Source organism: Triticum urartu, chromosome 6A, assembly GCF_056163025.1.
Source record: "Triticum urartu cultivar PI428250 chromosome 6A, HENAU_Tu73, whole genome shotgun sequence".
Taxonomy (NCBI): Eukaryota; Viridiplantae; Streptophyta; class Magnoliopsida; order Poales; family Poaceae; genus Triticum; species Triticum urartu.
Window position 1 is genome coordinate 565392989 of NC_141878.1, and position 15175 is coordinate 565408163.

Sequence of the window (15175 nt, forward strand, 5' to 3'; positions counted from 1 at the left end):
TGGATACCCATGTTGGCTCCCACATGTTCCACGATGATCTCATCGGATGAACCACGATTTCAAGGACTTAATCAATCCCGTATACAATTCCCTTTGTCTAGCGGTACAATACTTGCCCGAGATTCGATCGTTGGTATCCCGATACCTTGTTCAATCTCGTTACCGGCAAGTCTCTTTACTCGTTTCGTAACACATCATCCCGTGATAAACTCCTTGATCACATTGTGCACATTATGATGATGTCCTACCGAGTGGGCCCAGAGATACCTCTCCGTTTACACGGAGTGACAAATCCCAGTCTCGATTCGTGCCAACCCAACAGACACTTTTGGAGATACCTGTAATGTACCTTTATAGCCACCCAGTTACGTTGTGACGTTTGGCACACCCAAAGCACTCCTACGGTATCCGGGAGTTGCACAATCTCATGGTCTAAGGAAATGATACTTGACATTAGAAAAGCTTTAGCATACGAACTACATGATCTTGTGCTAGGCTTAGGATTGGGTCTTTGTCCATCACATCATTCTCCTAATGATGTGATCCCGTTATCAATGACATCCAATGTCCATGGTCAGGAAACCGTAACCATCTATTGATCAACGAGCTAGTCAACTACAGGCTTACTAGGGACATGGTGTTGTCTATGTATCCACACATGTATCTGAGTTTCCTATCAATACAATTCTAGCATGGATAATAAACGATTATCATGAACAAGGAAATATAATAATAACTAATTTATTATTGCCTCTAGGGCATATTTCCAACAGTCTCCCACTTGCACTAGAGTCAATAATCCAGTTCACATCGATATGTGATTAACACCCATGGTCACATCCCCATGTGACTAACACCCAAAGAGTTTACTAGAGTCAATAATCTAGTTCACATTACCATGTGATTAACACTCGATGAGTTCTGGGTTTGAACATGTTATGCTTGTGAGAGATGTTATAGTCAACGGGTCTGAATCTTTCAGATCCGTATGTACTTCGCAAATCTCTATGTCATCTTGTAGATGCAGCTACTACGCTATATTTGGAGCCATTTCAAATAACTGTTCTACTTGGAGCTATTCTAAATTGTTGCTCCATTATACGTATCCGGTATCTCTATTCAGAGCTATCCGGATAGGTGTTAAGCTTGCATCGACGTAACTCTTTACGTCGAACTCTTTATCACCTCCATAACCGAGAAACATATCCTCATTCCTCTAAGGATAATTTAGACCGCTATTTGGTGATCTACTCCTAGATTACCTTTGTACCCTCTTGCCAGATATGTGGCAAGGCACACATCAGGTGCGGTACTCAGCATGGCATACCGTATAGAGCCTATGACAAAAGCATAGGGGACGACCTTCGTCCTTCCTCTTTCTTCTGCCGTGGTCGAGCTTTAAGTCTTAACTTCATACCTTACAACTCAGGCAAGAACTCCTTCTTTGACTGGTCCATCTTGAACACCTTCAAGATCATGTCAAGGTATGTGCTCATTTGAAAGTACCATTAAGAATTTTGATCTATCCTTATAGATCTTGATGCTCAATGTTCAAGTAGCTTAATCCAGGCTTTCCATTGAAAAATACTTTCCAAATAACCCTATATGCTTTCCAGAAATTCTACGTCATTTCTGATCAACAATATATCAACATATATTTATCAGAAATTCTATAGTGCTCCCACTCACTTCTTTGGAAATACAAGTTTCTCATAAACTTTGTATACACCCAAAACTTTGATCATCTTATCAAAGCATACATTCCAACTCCGAGATGCTTACTCCATTCCTTAGAAGGATTGCTGGAGCTTTGCATACTTATTAGCATGTTTCAAGATTAACAAAACCTTCCGGTTGTATCACATACAACCTTTCCTCAAAAATCGTCGAGGAAACAATGGTTTTTGGCATCCTATCTGCAAGATCTCACAAATAATGCAGTAATTGCTAATATAATTCCAACAGACTCTTAGCATCGCTACGAGTGAGAAAGTCTCACCGTAGTCAACTCCTTGAACTTGTCGGGAAACTTCTTAACGACAAGTCGAGCTTTCTTAATGGTGACACCTACCATCATTGTCCGTCTTCCTCTTAAAATCCATCTGCACTCAACAGCCTTACGACCATCGAGCTGTTCTGCCAAAGTCTACACTTTGTTTTCATATATGGATCCTCTCTCGGATTATATGGCCTCGAGCCATTTTGGAATCCAGGCCCACCATCGCTTCTCCATAGCTCGTAGGTTCATTGTTGTCTAGCAACATGACTTCCAAGACAGGATTACGTACCACTCTGAAGTAGTACGCATCCTTGTCATCCCACGAGCTTTGGTAGTGACTTGATCTGAAGTTTCATGATCACTAGCATAAGCTTCCACTTCATTGGTGTAGGTGCCACAGGAACAACTCCCTGTGCCCTGCCACACACTAGTTGAAGAGACGGTTCAATAACCTCATCGAGTCTCCACCATCCTCCCACTCAATTCTTTTGAGAGAAACTTTTCCTCGAGAAAGGACCCGATTCCAGAAACAATCCCTTGTTGCTTTCGGATCTGAGACAGGAGGTATACCCAACTGTTTTGGGTGTCCTATGAAGATGCATTTTATCCGCTTTGGGTTCGAGCTTACCATCCTGAAACTTTTTCACATAAGCATCGCAGCCCCAAACTTTTAAGAAATGACAGCTTAGGTTTCCCTAAACCATAGTTCATACGGTGTCATCTCATCGGAATTACGTGGTGCCCCTTTTAAAGTGAATGTGGTTGTCTCTAATGCCTAACCCATAAACTATTGTGGTAATTCGATAAGAGACATCATGGTATGCATCATATCCAATAGGGTGCAGTTATGATGTACGGACACACCATCACACCATGGTGTTCCTGGCTGTATTGGTTGTGAAACAATTTCCACAATGTCTTAATTCTGTGCCAAAATCGTAATTCAGATATTCATCTCTACGATCATATCATAGACATTTTATCCTCTTGTCACGACGATGTTCAACTTCACTCTGAAATTACTTGAACCTTTCAATAATTCAGACTTATGTTTCATCAAGTAAATATACTCAGTATCTACTCAAATCATCTGTGAAGTAAGAACATAACGATATCCACTACATGCCTCAACACTCATTGGACTGCGCACATCAAGATGTATTACTTCCAACAAGTTGCTTTCTTGTTCCATTTTACTGAAGACGAGGCTTTCAGTCATTTTGCCCATGTGGTATGATTTGCATGTCTCAAGTGAGTCCAAACGATACATCTGTATAGAGTTTCTTCATGCATATCTACCAACAAACATGGTTCGCATGTCTCAATCCTTTCAAAAATGAGTGAGTCCAAAGATCCATCAACATGGAGCTTCTTCATGCGTTTTATACCGGTATGACTTACGTGGCAGTGCCACAAGTAGGTGGTACTATCATTACTATCTTATATCTTTTGGCATGAACAAGTGTATCACTACGATCGAGATTCAATAAACCATTCATTTTAGGTGCAAGACCATTGAAGGTATTATTCAAATAAACAGAGTAATCGTTATTCTCCTTAAATGAATAATCGTATTGCGATAGACATAATCCAATCATGTCTATGCTCAACGCAAACACCAATCTCGATGGTAGAGGGAGCGTGCGATGCTTGATCATATCAACATTGGAAACACTTCCAACACATATCGTCAGCTCACCTTTAGCTAGTCTCCATTTATTCCGTAGCTTTTATTTCGAGTTACTAACACTTAGCAACCGAACCGGCATCTAATACCCTGGTGCTACTAGGAGTACTAGTAAAGTACACATCAACACAATGTATATCCAATATACTTCTATCGACCTTGCCAGCCTTCTCATCTACCAAGTATCTAGGGTAATTCTGCTCCAGTGGCTGTTCCCCTTATTACAGAAGCACTTAGTCTCGGGTTTTGGTTCAACCTTGGGTTTCTTCACTAGAGCAGTAGCTGATTTGCCGTTTCATGAAGCATCCCTTTTTTCCCTTGCCCTTCTTGAAACTAGTGGTTTCACCAACCATCAACAATTGATGCTCCTTCTTGATCTCTACTTTTGTGGTGTCAAACATCGCGAATATCTCAAGGATCATCATATATGTCCCTGATATAGTTCATCATGAAGCTCAAGCAGCTTGGTGGTAATGACTTCGGAGGACCATCACCATTTCATCTGGAAGATCAACTCCCACTCGATTCAAGCGATTGTTGTGCTCAGACAATCTGAGCACAAGTTCAACAATTGAGCTTTTCTCCCTTAGTTTGCAGGCTAAGAAAATCGTCGGAGGTCTTATACCTCTTGACGTGGGCACGAGCCTGAAATCCCAATTTCAGCCCTCGAAACATTTCATATGTTTCGCGACGTTTCAAAACGTCTTCGGTGCCTCAACTCTAAGCCGTTTAACCGAACTATCACGCAGTTATCAAAATGTGTATGTCAGATGTTCGCAACATCCATAGACAACGTTCGAGGTTCAGCACACTGAGCGGTGCATTAAGGACATAAGCCTTCTATGAAGCAATGAGGACAATCCTCAGTTTACGGACCTAGTCCGCATAATTGCTACTATCAACTTTCAACTAAAATTTCTCTAGGAACATATCTAAACAGTAGAACTAAAGCGCGAGCTATGACATAATTTGCGAAGACCTTTTGACTATGTTCAGGATAATTAAGTTCATCTTATGAACTCCCACTCAGATAGACATCCCTCTAGTCATCTAAGTGATTACATCATCCGAGTCAACTAGGCCGTGTCCGATCATCACGTGAGACGGACTAGTCAACATCGGTGAACATCTTCATGTTGATCGTATCTTCTATACGACTCATGCTCGACCTTTCGGTCTCTTGTGTAACGAGGCCATGTCTGTACATGCTAGGCTCGTCAAGTCAACCTAAGTGTTTCGCGTGTGTAAATCCGTCTTACACCCGTTGTATGTGAACGTTAGAATCTAACACCCGATCATCACGTGGTGCTTCGAAACGACGAACTTTCGCAACGGTGCACAGTTAGGGGGAACACTTTCTTGAAATTTTAATGAGGGATCATCTTATTTACTACCGTCGTTCTAAGCAAATAAGATGTATAAACATGATAAACATCACATGCAATCAAATAGTGACATGATATGGCCAATATCATATTGCTCCTTTTGATCTCCATCTTCGGGGCTCCATGATCATCATCGTCACCGGCATGACACCATGATCTCCATCATCATGATCTCCATCACTGTGTCTCCATGAAGTTGTCTCACCAACTTATTACTTCTACTACTATGGCTACCGGTTAGCAATAAAGTAAAGTAATTACATGGCGTTGTTCAATGACACGCAGGTCATACAATAAATAAAGACAACTCCTATGGCTCCTGCCGGTTGTCATACTCATCGACATGCAAGTAATGATTCCTATTACAAGAACATGATCAATCTCATACATCACATATCATTCATCACATTCTTCTTGGCCATATCACATCACATAGCATACCCTGCAAAAACAAGTTAGACGTCCTCTAATTGTTGTTTGCATGTTTTACGTGGCTGCTATGGGTTTCTAGCAAGAACATTTCTTACCTACGCAAAAACCACAACGTGATATGCCAATTGCTATTTACCCTTCATAAGGACCCTTTCATCGAATCCGATCCGACTAAAGTGGGAGAGGCAGACACCCGCTAGCCACCTTATGCAACTAGTGCATGTCAGTCGGTGGAACCAGTCTCACGTAAGAGTACGTGTAAGGTCGGTCCGGGCCACTTCATCCCACAATGCCACCGAATCAAGATTGGACTAGTAACGGTAAGCATATTGAACAAAATCAACGCTCACAACTACTTTGTGTTCTAGTCGTGCATAGAAACTACGCATAGACCTAGCTCTGATACCACTGTTGGGGAACGTAGCATAAATTCAAAATTATCCTACGTGTCACCAAGATCTTTCTATGGAGTCATCTAGCAACGAGGGAGGAGTGGATCTACATACCCCTGTAGATCGCGCGCGGAAGCGTTCAAGAGAACGGGGTTAATGGAGTCGTACTCGTCGTGATCCAAATCACCGATGATCCTAGCGCCGAACGGACGGCACCTCTGCGTTCAACACACGTACGGAGCAGCGACGTCTCCTCCTTCTTGATCCAGCAAGGGGGGAGGAGAGGTTGATGGAGATCCAGCAGCACGACGGCGTGGTGGTGGAAGTAGCGGGATTCCAACAGGGCTTCGCCAAGCGCTGCGGGAGGAGGGAGATGTGTCATGGGAGGGAAAGGGAGGCGCCAGGGCTTAGGTGCGGCTGCCCTCCCTTCCCCCACTATATATAGGGCCAAGGGAGAGGGGGGCGCAGCCTTGGCCCTTCCTCCAAGGAAGGGTGCGGCCAGGGAGGAGTCCATCCTCCCCAAGGCACCTAGGAGGTGCCTTCCCCCTTTAGGACTCTTTCTTTCCCTTATCTCTTGGCACATGGGCCTCTTGGGGCTGGTGCCCTTGGCCCATATAGGCCAAGGCGCACACCCCTACAGCCCATGTGGCCCCCCGGGGCAGGTGGACCCCTGAACCCCTTTCGGCACTCCCGGTACAATACGGATAATGCGCGAAACTTTTCCGGCGACCAAAACAAGACTTTCCATATATAAATCTTTACCTCCGGACCATTCTGGAACTCCTCGTGACGTCCGGGATCTCATCCGGGACTCCGAACAACTTTCGGGTTACCGCATACTAATATCTCTATAACCCAAGCGTCACCGAACCTTAAGTGTGTAGACCCTACGGGTTCGAGGGGCATGCAGACATGACCGAGATGACTCTCCGGTTAATAACCAACAGCGGGATCTGGATACCCATGTTGGCTCACACATGTTCCATGATGATCTCATCGGATGAACCACGATGTCAAGGACTTAATCAATCCCGTATACAATTCCCTTTGTCTAGCGGTACAATACTTGCCCGAGATTCGATCGTCGGTATCCCGATACCTTGTTTAATCTCGTTACCGGCAAGTCTCTTTACTCGTTTCGTAACACATCATCCCGTGATCAACTCCTTGATCACATTGTGCACATTATGATGATGTCCTACTGAGTGGGCCCAGAGATACCTCTCCGTTTACACGGAGTGACAAATCCCAGTCTCGATTCGTGCCAACCCAACAGACACTTTCGGAGATACCTGTAGTGTACCTTTATAGCCACCCAGTTACGTTGTGACGTTTGGCACACCCAAAGCACTCCTACGGTATCCGGGAGTTGCACAATCTCATGGTCTAAGGAAATGATACTTGACATTAGAAAAGCTTTAGCATACGAACTACATGATCTTGTGCTAGGCTTAGGATTGGGTCTTTGTCCATCACATCCTTCTCCTAATGATGTGATCCCGTTATCAATGACATCCAATGTCCATGGTCAGGAAACCGTAACCATCTATTGATCAACGAGCTAGTCAACTACAGGCTTACTAGGGACATGGTGTTGTCTATGTATCCACACATGTATCTGAGTTTCCTATCAATACAATTCTAGCATGGATAATAAACGATTATCATGAACAAGGAAATATAATAATAACTAATTTATTATTGCCTCTAGGGCATATTTCCAACAACTCTCCCCTCTCGTTGCTATGCATCACCATGATCTTGCGTGTGCGTAGGAAAATTTTGAAATTACTACGTTCCCCAACACTTAGTTCTATCCCCGGGGACTCGAGCTAGTGAGAACAAGTTGAGGATAATGGTGAAGGTAACATGGAGTTCATTTTCTTAAGTTCATTTTCGTTTTTAACAATAAAGTTGATCCATATTATGCTTATTGTTTCGTTCTCATTGCAGAAGTTCGTCAAAAAATGTTGCAAGCTTGTGGCCCTGCTTGGGTGTGCCACCTCCTCCGCTGATGTTTTTGCTCCTGCAACACCGATGCATAGCCTCACTTCATCGAGCCAGGCCGCCTCGTCGTATATGGCGGTTCAAGATGACGAGGAGGAGGGTGAGGACGATGATGATGAAGAGGAAGATGAAGAAGAGGGCGAGGAAGAGGGAGCAGAAGAAGAACATGTTGAAGAAGAGGAAGAGGACGATGATGAGGAGGAGTACGATGATGAAGACAAACCTCCACCAACTCAGACAACCCAGCGTGAGAAGAGGAATGTGCCGAAGAAGGATTGGAAGAGTCCATCCCCGTTTCAGAAAGCCCATCCTACTCACCGCAAAAGGGCGGCCAAGAAGCGATCAAAGACCAACAAGGACCGGACCGCGAAGAGGGGAAGGAGGGACTGAAGTTGCTGCCATGTCGTGCCCTTGAACTAGAAACTTTCATGTTTGCTTCGTGAACCATTTGCTCGTGAAACTGTTTCGTATTTGTTGAACTTGCTATGTAAAACTTCGTGAAACATTTGTGGATGTGTGCTTGCTATGTAACCAACTTTCTTATTTGTGGATTTGTGGATGTGTGCTTGCTATGTGATAAGTATGGAATTGCTATGTGCTTCATGTTTATAAGTATTGAATTGTTATGTGTAAAAAATTGAAGACAAGAGAAGTTAGGAGGTGCAAAAAATGTACTAGGGGCCTACCGCCAGGCCCCATGGCGATAGGTTTGTACATCCTACCGCCACACCCTCTGGCGGTAAGGGGCCTCCCCTCGCACGCCTGCCTCCTGTGACCAAAACTGCCACCAAATCAGCGGTAGAGTTGCACACCCTATCGCCAGACATCATGGCGGTAAGACCCTACTGCCAAAGGCCCTGGCGGTAGGATGTGCAACCCTACCGGCCTGGATTGCACATTCCTCGTCACAGAACGGGTGCCAGATGCACCGACCCTATCGCCGAGCCCTACGGCGGTAGGGTGTCTTATGCTACCGCGGGGTCCCTGGCGGTGAGGTGGTGCGCTGGCCGTTAGGTAACGGCAGTGGGCCGTCCATGCCACCGCCAAAACCCCTGGCGGTAGGCTGCCTGACCCTACGCCGAGCCCTGTGGCGGTAGCAAAAGAGTCATATTTCGAAAAAATTCAAACAGGGGTCAGATCTCGATTTTATACGTGAAAAGGGTCAAAACACGAAATTTTGCCCCCGATGGGCGGCGAATGGGCCACAAGCCCACAACGACAGTGGGCGAGCTGGCCTCGAAGACATCGTTGAGACAGCCGGGCTCCAGCGCGTCGTTTTTTCGTGTATGCATGTCAAACCCATTAAGCTACGCGAGAATGGTGGCCAACCAACATGGCCACGTGGCGCATGCTGGATGGCCCTAGAAAGAAACTTTTCAGAAAAAGAAACTTTTTAAATTTTTTTGGAAGATGAAACTGAGAAACTTTTTAATTTTTTTGGAAAATGAAATTGAGACTTTTTTTCTTTTGGAAAGATATTTTTTGAGATTATTTTTGAAAGATGGAAGTGAGACTTTTGTTTCTTTTCCATTTTAAGAATATATTTTTAGGATTTTTCTTTTTCTTTTTGAGATGGATGTGATGGTCACGTGTTGTGAAAAAGTTTTCTAATTAATTTTGAGATGAAGTTGAGAATTTTTTCTTTAAAAGGGAGAAATACACGCACAGCTTCCTTTCAAGGGGCCCGCCATGTATCATCATTGTGATGTAACCATACGTGCCCTTGTTGTAGTATTCGTACAGCCCGAGCTTGAGTTGGATTAGCGAAACCGTGGACATGAGCGCGTGACGTCTACTACACAACCTTCTTCTTGTAGACATTGTTGGGCCTCCAAGTGCAGAGGTTTGTAGGACAGTAGCAAATTTCCTTCAAGTGGATGACCTAAGATTTATCAATCCGTAGAAGGCGTAGGATGAAGATGGTCTCTCTCAAGCAACCCTGCAACCAAATAACAAGGAGTCTCTTGTGTTCCCAACACACCCAATACAATGGTAAATTGTATAGGTGCACTAGTTCGGCGAAGAGATGGTGATACAAGTGGTATATGGATAGCAGATAATAGTTTTTGTAATCTGAAAATATAAAAACAGTAAGTTACTAATGATAAAAGTGAGCATAAACGGTATTGCAATGATAGGAAACAGGGCCTAGGGTTCATACTTTCGCTAGTGTTAGTCCTCTCAACAATACTAACATAATTGGATCATAAAAGTATCCCTCAACATGGAACAAAGAGTCACTCCAAAGTCACTAATAGCGGAGAACGAACGAAGAGATTATGGTAGGGTACAAAACCACCTCAAAATTATTGTTTCCAATCAATCCGTTGGGCTATTCCTATAAGTGTCACAAACAGCCCTAGAGTTCGTACTAGAATAACACCTTAAGATACAAATCAACCAAAACTCTAATGTCACCTAGATACTCCAATGTCACCTCAAGTATCCGTGGGCATGATTATACGATATGCATCACACAATCTTAGATTCATCTATTCAACCAACACAAAGGACCTCAAAGAGTGCCCCAAAGTTCTACCGGAGAATCACGACGAAAACGTGTGCCAACCCCTATGCATAGGTTCATGGGCGGAACCCGCAAGTTGGTCACCAAAACATACATCAAGTGAATCACGTGATATCCCATTGTCACCACAGATATCCACGGCAAGACATACATCAAGTGTTCTCAAATCTTTAAAAACTCAATCCGATAAGATAACTTCAAAGGGGAAACTCAATTCATTACAAGAGAGTAGAGGGGGAGAAAACATCATAGGATCCAACTATAATAGCAAAGCTCGCGATACATCAAGATCGTATCACCTCAAGAACACGAGAGAGAGAGATCAAACACATAGCTACTGGTACATACCCTCAGCCCCGAGGGAGAACTACTCCCTCCTCGTCATGGAGAGCACCGGGATGATGAAGATGGCCACCGGAGAAGGATTGCCCCCTCCGGCAGGGTGCCGGAACGGGTCTAGATTGGTTTTCGGTGGCTACGGAGGCTTCTGGCGGCAAAACTCCCGATCTATTGTGCTCACGGATGTTTTTAGGGTATATGGATGAAGGAAATATGCCCTAGAGGCAATGATAAAGTTATTATTTATTTCCTTATATCATGATAAAAGTTTATTATTCATGCTAGAATTGTATTAACCGGAAACATAATACATGTGTGAATACATAGACAAACAGAGTGTCACTAGTATGCCTCTACTAGACTAGCTTGTTAATCAAAGATGGTTATGTTTCCTTACCATGGACAAAGAGTTTTCATTTGATTAACAGGATCACATCATTAGTTGAATGATCTGATTGACATGACCCATTCCATTAGCTTAGCACCCGATCGTTTAGTATGTTGCTATTGCTTTCTTCATGACTTATACATGTTCCTATGACTATGAGATTATGCAACTCCCGTTTGCCAGAGGAACACTTTGTGTGCTACCAAACGTCACAACGTAACTGGGTGATATAAAGGAGTTCTACAGGTGTCTCCAAAGGTACATGTTGGGTTGGCGTATTTCGAGATTAGGATTTGTCACTCCGATTGTCGGAGAGGTATCTCTGGGCCCTCTCGGTAATGCACATCACTTAAGCCTTGCAAGCATTGCAACTAATGAGTTAGTTGCGGGATGATGTATTACAGAACGAGTAAAGAGACTTGCCGGTAACGAGATTGAACTAGGTATGGGATACCGACGATCGAATCTCGGGCAAGTAACATACCGATGACAAAGGGAACAACGTATGTTGTTATGCGGTCTGACCGATAAAAGATCTTCGTAGAATATGTAGGAGCCAATATGAGCATCCAGGTTCCGCTATTGGTTATTGACCGGAGACGTGTCTCGGTCATGTCTACATTGTTCTCGAACCCGTAGGGTCCGCACGCTTAAGGTTACGATGACAGTTATATTATGAGTTTATACATTTTGATGTACCGAAGGTTGTTCGGAGTCCTGGATGTGATCATGGGCATGACGAGGAGTCTCGAAATGGTCGAGACATAAAGATTGATATATTGGAAGCCTATGTTTGGATATCGGAAGTGTTCCGGGTGAAATCGGGATTTTACCGGAGTACCGGGAGGTTACCGGAACCCCCCGGGAGCTATATGGGCCTTAGTGGGCCTTAGTGGAAGAAGAGGAGAGGCGGCCAGGGCTGGGCCGCGCGCCCCTCCCCCCTAGTCCGAATAGGACAAGGAGAGAGGGGGCCGGCGCCCCCCTCCTTTCTCTCTCTCTCTCTCTTTTCCACCTCGCGAATCCTATTCCAACTAGGATTGGGGGAGAAGTCCTACTCCCGGAGGGAGTAGGACTCCTCCTGGCGCGCCCTATGATGGCCGGCCGGCCTCCCCCCTTGAGCCTTTATATACGGAGGCAAGGGCACCCCAGAGAAACACAAGTTGATGCACGCGATCATATTCTTAGCCGTGTGCGGTGCCCCCTTCCACCATAGTCCTCGATAATATTGTAGCGGTGCTTAGGCGAAGCCCTGCTGCAGTAGTACATCAAGATCGTCACCACGCCGTCGTGCTGACGGAACTCTTCCCCGACACTTTGCTGGATCGGAGTCCGGGGATCGTCATCGAGCTGAACGTGTGCTAGAACTCGGAGGTGCCGTAGTTTCGGTGCTTGATCGGTCGGGCCGTGGAGACGTACGACTACATCAACCAAACGCTTCCTTTGTCGATCTACAAGGGTACGTAGATCATACTCTCCCCTCTTGTTGCTATGCATCACCATGATCTTGCGTGAGCGTAGGAATTTTTTTTGAAATTACTACGAAACCCAACAATGGAGATATATAGGCGGAAGAAGTACGTCAGGGGGGCCACGAGGGGCTCACGAGGGCAGAGGGCGCGCTCAGGGGGGGTGGGCGCGCCCCCTTGCCTCGTGACCTCCTCGCGGATCCCCCGACGTGCACTCCAAGTCTTCTGGGCTTCTTTCCTTCCAAAAATGAGTTCCGTGAAGTTTCAGGTCAATTGGACTCCGTTTGATTTTCCTTTTCTTCGAAACCCTAAAACAAGGTAAAAACAGAAACTGACACTGGGCTCTCTGGGTTAATAGGTTAGTCCCAAAAAATGATATAAAAGTGTATAATAAAGCCCATAAACATTCAAAACAGTAAATAATATAGCATGGAGCAATCAAAAATTATAGATACGTTGGAGACGTATCAACACGCACGTGTGCCACCGGAGAATGTTCTTGGCAAGGCCGACCTCATCTCCAGCAGCGGCTCACGGACTACTCCGTGGACGCCGTGGTGCTGCTCAGCGTCGGTGCCGCCATTCTGGAATGAACACCAGCGCGCGGACGTGGCAATGCTCGTCAGCGCGTGACACAGGGGGGTGCGGGTGTCCGTGGCATGAATAGTGTCTTTTCAGGGGGAAACATGTCTTTTCAAGTACTCCCTTTAGTGATCTACTACTATATAAGAGCAACTCCAGCCGGCGAACCAAAATTTTCCCCACTTATACGTCTGGGTTGATCGAAACGGACCCAAGTGCCGGTCCAACGCGCGGACCCAAACCCAAACTACGTCCGCTCGGTGTTGGTCTGGACACATTTCAGGCCCAAATTTACGTCTGGTTTGTGTCCACGCGGTCACCAAACAAACACGGCGCACGTCCTATCGGTGTCCGCCGTGGACCTACCTGTCGGTCAACCAACCACCGTCAGCGGTCGTATTAAACGCGACCACCAATCTCGGGCCCGCCTGGCAGTGGGTGGAAGCGCCGGGTCACCGTCCTTTTTAATGCAAGCGTGCGGGGGGGGGGGGGGGTAGCCTTATTCACTTCCATCATCCTTCCACGTCTGACCGCTCTTGCTCCCTCGCCGGCGACCACAAACCCTAGCGTGCCATGGGCTTATTCAACAGCGAGGGCAAGGGCAAGTTCTGCCCTGGTGCGAGCTCCTCCTGCGCGCCTCCTCCTCGTCCGCCGCTGGCTCATCGACGCGGTGGGTCACCACGAGAGCGGGAGTGGCTGTACATGCTAGTTCACCAGGCGCGGGGGCACTGGCAGTACCACCAGCCTCTCCAGTATCCAGATGTTAGCCTATCGCCCGACTGGCATCTGGACCCGCAGTGCATCTCCATTCCGGCGGTGCCGTGCTCGTCGCAGGACGCGCTGAGGAGGTTCGCCGGCACCGCGAGCTCCTTACGCCGAAGCAACGCGCACTCCGTGCCTACGCATCAGACTATCCCAACTAAGAGCGCTGGTTCGCGTTGTAGCACAAGGAGGAGCACCGTCGCGACGTGCAGGTCAACCATGCCTTTCCCCCACCGCCCCCAAAAGTCTTGCCATAGGAGGAGGAGAGGCCGCGTACCAGGCCGCCCTCGAGGCGGCTTTGCAATGCGCGCTCGAGGAAAGCTGGCTCGAGGAGTACGCGCATTGGGACAACTTGGAGCAGGCCCTCGCCCTGTCGGCTGCGGGGGACTCCGTCCACGCCCCCCATGACCGCTGCGGCCTATCCTTCAGCCCATGGCCGAGCCTGAGGCCAGTCGTAAGCGGTCGCCGCCGCCGCTCACTTGGCCCGACGAGTCGTACTCATGGACCGGCGCGGTCCGCAAGTGGGTGAGAGCGCCCCGTCCACTTCGACGCGACGCCGGAGGAGGAGGAGAGCCACTTGGAGCGGCGGAAACAACACCGGCTCGTCAAGGAGCAGGCCGGCAGCGAGCAACAGATGTTGTGGGAGCGTGAGGAGAAGCGCACCGCAATACCACCGCTGCAGCAGACGCCGGAGAGGCCGCGTTGGCACCGTGGCAGAGGCGTTCGCGTGGGCTGGGCAACCACCAACATTCATCAACCTCACCGGCGACGGCGACAAATGCTAGGGCAAGGACAGGGACTAGGGCAGTGTGCGGGTGCGGGTGTGGTATTTTTTCTAATGTTTAATTAATTTTTAAGTGGATTCGACCTGTGGTTCACCGACCATTAATGCTTAATTATGTTCATTTCGGCCACATGTTCTCGAAAATTCTTTTTTTGCGTGGGAAAAAATGGGTTTGGCACCCATTGAGCGCATCGGTCTACCCAAATCAAAAAACGGACGCGTTCGTCCGCTCGGCCGATCCAAGCGGACAAAAAACAGACAAAACCATGACACAAAGGCGTAACACCGGCTGTACTGTAATGTGACATTCATAGCCCAACAAAGGTTACGGGTGCTCCACCGAGGCCAAAATGCACCACCTTTAAAATGGCCAGAATGTGTTTGAAAAGCTGTTTTGTGATTCTAAAAAAAAGCTGTTTTGTACT